Source organism: Dermochelys coriacea, chromosome 3, assembly GCF_009764565.3.
Source record: "Dermochelys coriacea isolate rDerCor1 chromosome 3, rDerCor1.pri.v4, whole genome shotgun sequence".
In the NCBI taxonomy this organism is placed as follows: domain Eukaryota; kingdom Metazoa; phylum Chordata; order Testudines; family Dermochelyidae; genus Dermochelys; species Dermochelys coriacea.
Genome location: NC_050070.1, coordinates 121,100,298 through 121,109,190, shown reverse-complemented (window position 1 = coordinate 121,109,190; position 8,893 = coordinate 121,100,298).

Below are 8,893 nucleotides of genomic sequence, written 5' to 3'. Positions count from 1 at the left end.
GTTCATGACGGGGACAAAAGGAAAGCATTTACTTTTTCTTTTAAAACTCAATTTCTTTTTTAACCATCCAGTCAGGGAAGGAAGGAAAGTTGTGCAGACGGGTCTTTGAGCTCAAAACTGAGGCAGCATCCAATTGGCACAGTAAGGGACAAAACCTGAGGAGTTTTGCATGCAGCGGAGAAGCCAAAAGATCCAGAGTGGAGAACTGGTGCTTGTTCACTGGGAATTGAAACAGTGCAGGGAAGAGAGTCCAGGCTCTTAGAGAACTGAATTTCTTCACAGTCCACCACCAAATAGATCTATTTTTCACACAATATGAGCAACCTTCAGAGAAGTGAAATATTTCTATGATCACAGGAACTGCAAGCTTGACTCAGAGAGAAACCTGAAATTCTTGGTGCCCCCTAGACAGTCCTATTAATCTGTTATTACCACTGATGAACTGGCTAGCCAGACTTATACTGGCTTATTCACACAAGTACAAAACTGCCTTTTTTGCAGCTCTTCGTTCAAGAACATTTATGTGGAATTTTAATTTAGAGTGGGCTGGTACCTGGAACAAAACCTAAATTAATCTGACATTCACTTGAAAAACAAAAGAGAAAAAGCAAAAAAATCATAGGGTTTCTATAAAAAACCTTCCACACATTTTTCTAACAGATCCTGGGAGCTGACATTGCCCTTAACTTGGAGAGAGGATTTTGAGAAGCAATCATCCCCGAGCAAATCTCATTGAATGATACAGATGTAGGGCTGGAAGGAACCTCAAAAACTCATCAAGTACAGCCCTGCATTGAGGAAGGACCAAGTAAAAGACCATCCCTGACAGGTGTTTGTCCAACCTGTTTTTAAAAACCTTCAACAATGGGAATTCCATAACCTTCCTTAAAAAGAAAAGGAGTACTTGTGGCACCTTAGAGACTAACAAATTTATTTGAGCATAAGCTTTCATGAGCTACAGCTCACTTCAGTGGAAAATACAGTGGGCAGATTTATATACACAGAGAACATAAAACAATGGGTGTTACCATACACACTGTAACAAGAGTGATCCGCAAGGTGAGCTATTACCAGCAGGAGAGCAGGGGGGGAGGGGAGGGAAGAAAAAACCTTTTGTAGTGATAATCAAGGTGGGCCATTTCCAGCAGTTGACAAGAACGTGTGAGGAACAGTGGGGGAGGGGGGAATAAACATGGGGAAATAGTTTTACTTTGTGTAATGACACATCCACTCCCAGTCTTTATTCAAGCCTAAGTTAATTGTATCCAGTTTGCAAATTAATTCCAATTCAGCAGTCTCTCGTTGGAGTCTGTTTTTGAAGTTTTTTTGTTGAAAAATTGCCTCTTTTAGGTCTGTAATCGAGTGACCGGAGAGATTGACGTGTTCTCCAACTGGTTTTTGAATGTTCTAATTCTTGACATCTGATTTGTGTCCATTTATTCTTTTATATAGAGACTGTCCAGTTTGGCCAATGTACCCAGAAGTTATTTACTACAGGACAGGCCCAACAAAGAAAATAACAGAACGCCACTAGCCATCACCTTCAGCCCCCAACTAAAACCTCTCCAACACATCATCAAGGATCTCCAGCTTATCCTGAAGGACGACCCATCATGCTCACAGATCTTGGGAGACAGGCCAGTCCTTGCTTACAGACAGGCCCCCAACCTGAAGCAAATACTCACCAGCAGCCACACAACAAAAACACTAACCCAGGAACCTATCCTTGCAACAAAGCCCATTGCCAACTCTGTCCACATATCTATTCAGGGGACACCATCATAGGGCCTAATCACATCAGCCACACTATCAGAGGCTCATTCACCTGCGCATCTACCAATGTGATATTTGCCATCATGTGCCAACAATGCCCCTCTGCCATGTACATTGGCCAAACTGGACACTCTCTACATAAAAGAATAAATGGACACAAATCAGACGTCAAGAATTATAACATTCAAAAACCAGTCAGAGAACACGTCAATCTCTTTGGTCACTCAATTACAGACCTAAAAGTGGCAATTCTTCAACAAAAAAAACTTCAAAAACAGACTCCAACGAGAGACTGCTGAATTGGAATTAATTTGCAAACTGGATACAATTAACTTAGGCTTGAATAAAGACTGGGAGTGGATGTGTCATTACACAAAGTAAAACTATTTCCCCATGTTTATCCCCCCCCCCCCCGCCACTTTTCCTCACATGTTCTTGTCAACTGCTGGAAATGGTCCACCTTGATTATCACTATAAAAGGTTTTTTTTCCCCCCACTCTCCTGCTGGTAATAGCTCACCTTACCTCATCACTCTTGTTACAGTGTGTATGATAACAACCATTGTTTCATGTTCTCTGTGTATATAAATCTCCCCACTGTATTTTCCACTGCAGGCATCCGATAAAGTGAGCTGTAGCTCACAAAAGCTTACGCTCAAATAAATTTGTTAGTCTCTATGGTGCCTCAAGTACTCCTTTTCTTTTTGCAGATACAGACTAACACAGCTACTACTCTATAACCTTCCTTGGAAGCCTATTCCAGAGTTTAACTACTCTTATAGTTAATTTTTCCCCCCTAATATCTAACTGTGAGAGGACACGCCCACACACTGACTGAGAGGAGACTAATAAGCTCCTCTGGACCTGTGCAACACCAACGAGGCACACCTGCACGGCTTGTTCTGCTTGGAGGGTGGGAGAGGGGAGCTTAAATGGGAAAACCTGTCACAGGAAAAGGACTGGCCTTCCTCTGACAACGGAGACAGGTTCTTTGAGAGGTAGACAGTAACAAGCCTTGCTGTTCCTGAAGCTGCATGACCCAGCCTCTGAGCAGTACTCCCCATGAGGTGGGGGCTGGAGGTAGACTCCATTTAGACTAAACCAAAAGGGCTGACCCAGGAAGACTGCACGAGTTCCAAGTCACCCCTGCTTCTCTTTTTATTTTCCCACGGACTTTCCTCTCCTCTTAGGCTGGAAAGATGGGGGAGGTCTTTTTTGTTTGCTCCAAAAACTCCCTTGGGTGTCTACTGGGGAGTTGGAAAGAAAGAAAGATGATATAGGGACTTGAAAGCGGATTTGTAGGGGACTTGAGGGGACCCTCCCTCTCACACTAACCTAAATCTCCCTTGCTGCAGATTTAGCTCATTACTTCTTGTCCTATCTTCAGAGGACATGGAGAACAACTGATCACCATCCTCAACATATTTGAAGACTGTTATCAGGTCCCTACTAAGTCTTTTCTCAAGTCAAAACATGCCCAGTTTTTTTAACCTTTCCTCATAAGTCAGCTACTCTAAACATTTTATCATTTTTGTTGCCCTCCTCTGGACTCTCTCAAATTTGTCCACCTGTTTCCTAAAGTATGATACCCAGAATTGGACACAATACTCCATCTAAGGCCTTAATATTGCCACCTAGAGTGAGACAATTACCTCCTGTGACTTACATATGACATTGCTGTTCATACACTCTCACAATATTAGCCTTTTTTGTAACAACATCACATTGTTGACTCACACTATTGTTTGTGATCCATAATAGCTCCCAGATCCTTTTCAGCAGTACTACCATGTTGTTATTCCCCATTTTGTAGCTGTAAATTTGATTTTTCCTTCCTAAGGGAAGTACTTTGAACTTGTCTTTATTGAATTTCTTCTTGTTCAATTCACACCAGTTCGCCAATTTGTCATTTTGAATTCCAATTCTGTCCTCCAAAGTGCTTGCAGTCTCTCCCAGGTTGGTGTCATCTGCAAATTTTATAAGCATACACCCCACTCCATTATCCAAGTCAGTAGTGAAAATATTGAATAGTACTGGACCAACGACTGACCCCGGTGGAAACCCATTAAAGAGGCACTCCCACTTTGACAGCGAACCATGGATAACTACACTTTGAGTCTGGTCTTTCAAACAGTTGTGCCCCATGTTTTAGTAATTTTATCTAGATCACATTTTCCTAGTATGCTTATGAGAATGTCATGTGGGACTGTCAAAAGCCTTACTAAAATCAAGATACATCACATCTACTGCTTCCCACCCCATCCACTAGGCCAGTAACCCTGTCAAAAAAGAAAATTAGGTTGGGTTTGGCATGCTTTGTTCTTGACAAATCCATGCTGGCTACTCCTTATAATCCTATTAGCCTCTAGGTGCTTACCGACTGATTGTTTAATAATTTGTTCCAGTATCTTTCCAGGTACCAAAATTAGGCTGACTAATAATTCACCAGGTACCGTTTTGTTCCCCTTTTTAAAGATAGATACTTTGTTTGCCCTTCTCCAATTTTCTGAGACTTCACTCATCCCTTCAGGAGTTTTCAGATATAAGTGTTAGCAGTTCTGAGATTGCATTAACTAGTTCCTTAAGTACCCTAAGATGAATTTCATCAGGCCCTGCCAATTTGAATACATCAAACATATCTAAATATTTTCTTTAACCTCTTCTTTCCCTATTTTGGCTTGTATTTCTTCCCCTGTTGTTAATATTGTATTGAGTATCTGATCACCATCAACGTTTTTAGTGAAGACTAACACAAAATAGGCATTAAACGCCTCGATTTTCTTGATGTCATCAGTTATTAGCTCCTCTTCCCCATTAAGTAGAGGACCTACACTTTAAAAACATTAGAAGAAAGAGAAAGAGGAATGAAAGAACCTCTTTAAGAGGAAAAGACCAGCTAGCAAAGGAGAAACAGAGCTGAAGAACAGGTTTGCTGAGTTGGAAAATGAAGGGGAGAGGCAGGCAATTACCGAAGATGGGAGGGCAAGAAAGAAGAGAAGAGTGGCTAGTCCTACAAGAAGAGGGGAAGAGTCAATGGAGACAGCCAGAGTTCAGCTTCCTAGGAGGACAGAGGATGATTTGCAGAAGATTGCAAGTGAGATCAGAAGCCAAGAAGACTTTTAGTCAGAAATAACAGAAGGAAGAAGGCCAGAGAATTGCACCAACACTCAGGAAGAGTCAGGTCTATGTGATTGGGGATTCCCTACTAAGAATAGAAAGGTCCATCATCAGAGCTGATCCAGAGAAAAGAAGAATGTGTTGTCTGTCAGGAGCTAAAATATAGGATGTGGACCTGAGGCTGAAGAGGATCCTAATGGAAGCAGAAAAGAATCCACTGACTGTCCTTCATGTATGAACAAATGATACTGCTAGATTCTCACTGGGATGCATCAAGGAAGACTATGCCAGGTGGGGAAGGTGCTTAAAGAAATGGAGGCTCAGGTGATCTTCAGTGGAATTCTACCTGTTACTAGAGGAGGAGAGCCAAGATGAGACAAGATTAGGATAATTAACAGATGGCTCAGGAAGTGGAGTTATAAGGAAGGCTTTGGGATGTTTGACCACTGGGAGGCACTCATCGACAGAGGACAATTTTCATGGGATGGACTTCACCTGAGTAGTGAGGGAAAACACTGAAATAAGTTTATTAACTACAGAAAGATAGATTTTAAGTGATTATAAGTGGTAGGAATAAAGGTCAGAGATAGTTAACTTGAGAAAATAAAAAGTAAACATGCATTCTAACTCCTAAACTTTTAGTCTAAGCAAGAGTAGAATCCAACAACTTTTCTCACCCTGAGAGATATTACAAGCAGGTTACAGTTCCTTAATACACAGACTAGACTCTCTTTCCAGCCTTGGACCAAACTTCCCCAGTTCAAAGTCTTTGTTCTCCAGACGTTCTTCCAGGTGTTGAGTCATGGGGTGGGGTAAGAGGCCAAGTGATATGTCGCTTTTCCTGTTTTATACTTTCTTCCAGCTTGCAGGAAAGATCTTTGCTGTGACATGCGAACCAGACAGTCCCATGGATGGTGAGTTCTATGGGCCCGTAGTGCCTAGGCACCACTGGCCTGGCTCCAGCACTGGTCTCTCCCTCAGCCCTGCCTTCCGCCCCCAGGCACCCCTCCCCTGCACCCCCCAGGATATTTAAAACAGCCTGGGGCCCCCACTCACCACTGGCAGTGCAGTGGAGCTGAGCGGCTTCCTGCCTGCTCGCTCCACGTGGCTGCCAGCCCCTCCCTGTGGCCCCTGGGCGGGGTTGGTCTGTGTCCCATCCCAAGCGCCCCTGCAGCCAATAGGAAGCTGCGGGGGCAGTGCCTGGGGGTAGCAGCACACAGAGGCCCCCCAGCCCACCCCACCTAGGAGCCCCAGGTAAGCGCTGCACCCCCACCCCTTTCCCACACACCTCCTCCCACCCCCAAACTCCCTCCACACCCCCTCCCATTCCCGCGCTCCCTCCCAGAGTCTGCACCTCAGCCCTCCGCACTTCCTCCCAGAGCCTGCACCCCTCACCCCCTCCTGCACCCCTGCCCCAGCCCAGAGCCTACACCCAAACGCCATCCCAGAGCCTGCACTCCTCACCCCCTCCTGCATCCCTGTCCCAACCCAGAGCCTGCACCCTGCACCCAAACTCCCGCCCAGATCCTTAGGCAGGTGGGGGGCAGAGTTTGGGGGGGCAGACTCTGGACACCACCACCATTTCTATAAACCTGCTGCCCCTGGACAGTCCTCATTGGTTAAGCAGTCTTCATTGCATATGTGCATTCTGTAAGGAGTCTCTAGGATAGTGGAATTATTTTCTTGATGTGCCATTAACGTCATCTGGCTATCGATGGCTACTCTTTTGTTGTAACTGAAAGGCTGGTTATGGGTGTTCCCAACCTCACAACATATTTCAGTAACACATATAGCAATACTTCATAACTTCACATGCCATGATATTACATACAATCTAACAGGATATTAATGTTCAACAGATGAAAACTTTTAAAATGATATCTTATAAGGTATACTTTGTACAAAATATAATCATATCACTATGGTGAATATGGGGGTTCTAAGGTGCTACTTTGAGGTGCAGAGAGTCACAAACTCATGACAGGCTGAACCTGGAGAAGAGTCAGGGCTGATGAGGTCTAACTGATGATGAAGCCCAGCTGGACAGGGAAAGACTGAGGTAGTATAAAACCAGGAAGTCATGTGCAAGAGGGGCTGTAGGAAGAAACTCTGCAGTCACTCCCTAGAAATAAGGGGAGTCAGCAAGAGACAAGGAGTAAGCCCTGGTATCCTGTGTGGGAATACAGACTCTAGCAAGAACTGGAGAGCGGTTAAAATAACCAGAGGGAGCTGAAGAAGCTCCACTGGTAACTGGGAGGTGGGGACAGAGCTAGAGAAAAATGGTAGGAAGGAACTCACAGCAACAGGGTTTGGGATTGCATACCATGGTTGCTAGTCATAGGGTCCCTGGGCTGGAACCTGGAGCAGAGGGTGGGCCTGGGTTCCCCTACCAGCCACTGGGGAAGTGGCACTGTCTAGGCAGTGGAACAGAAGACTGCTTGAGACTGTTGTCTCAAAGGATTTTGATACCCTGGAAGGGAAAACTATAACAATTTGGCTGGAAGCCCAGCCATGAAAAGCAAGCAAAAGTCCAGAGAGAGAGAGACCAAAAGGCGAGCAATGAGAGGAGGGGTCATCAAACTGGTTGAGAGCTAATCTTCCCATGAGCCACAATGAGGTGACCCAGTGGTGAGTAGTGAACCCTGTGTCAAACAGAGAGTTGTTTTTTACGTTAAGGGCCAATGTTGAACAGAGTATAAACAAGAACAAATGGATATAAACTGGCCATCAACAAGTTTAGGCTTGAAATTAGACAAGTTTTTAACCATCAGAGGAGTGGTTTTGGAACAGCCTCCCAAGGGGAGCAGTGGGGGCAAAAAAAACTAACTTGTTTCAAGTCTGAGCTTGATAAATGTATAGAGGGGATGGTAAAATGAGACTGTCTACAATGGCATGTGGAACTATCCACAACTGCTGTTAGTAAATATCTCAAACATACAGTGATGGGACACTAGATGGGGAGGGCTCTGCTTTACTGAAGATAATTCTTTCCCAGGTGTCTGGCTGGTGGGTCTCACCCACATGCTCAGGGTCTAATTGATCACTATATTTGGGGTTGGAAAGGAATTTTCTCCCAAGTCAGCTTGACAGAGACCCCCCCCTTTTTTTTTAACCTTCCTCTGCTTTGTGGGGCATGAGTCATTTGCTGGTTTGAATTAGAGTAAATGATGGATTCTCTGCAACTTGAAGTCTTTTACATCAAGTCTTGAGGACTTCCGTAACTTCAGCCAGAGATCATGTGTCTGCTCCAGGAGTGGGTGGGTAAGGTTCAGCAGCCTGGGAGATACAGATCAGACCAGATGATCATGATGGCCCTTTGTGGCCTTAAAGTCTGAGCCTATTGCCTTTTATGTCCCTTACTAGGTGATATTCATTTTGTGCCTTAGTCTTTTTGATTTTGTTCCTACATGCTTGTGCTATTCTTTTGTACTCCTCTTTAGCAATTTGTCCATGTTCTGGCTTCTTGTAGGGCTCCTTTTTGATTTTTCAGGATATTAAAGAGCTCCTGATGGAGCCATACTGGCCTCTATTATTCTGATCTTTTCTTTGCATCAGGATAGTTGGAAGCTGTGCCTTTAGTACTGTCTCCCTGAGAAACTGCCAACTCTCCTGAACTCCTTTATCTCTTAGATTTTTCTTCCCATGGGACCTTACCTACCAGTTCTGTGTTTTTTTTTTTTTTTTTTTTTTTGAAGTCCACTATGCTTATTCTTCTGCTCTCACTCCTTCCTTCCTTTAGAATCCTGAAATCTAACACTTCATGAATGCCTTCCAAATTCAGATTTGCTACCAATTCATCTCTGTTGGTCAGAATCAAGTCTAAAATGGCTGTCCCTCTGATTACTTCCTCTACTTTCTGGACCAAAAAGTTTTCTCCTATAGATTCCAAGAACTTATTGGAAATTTATTTTGCTGTGTTACTTTCCAACAGAAGTCCGGATGGTTAAAGTCCCCCATTGTGACCAGGACTTATGTCTTTTTTTGTTCTAGAAAAGACTCATCCA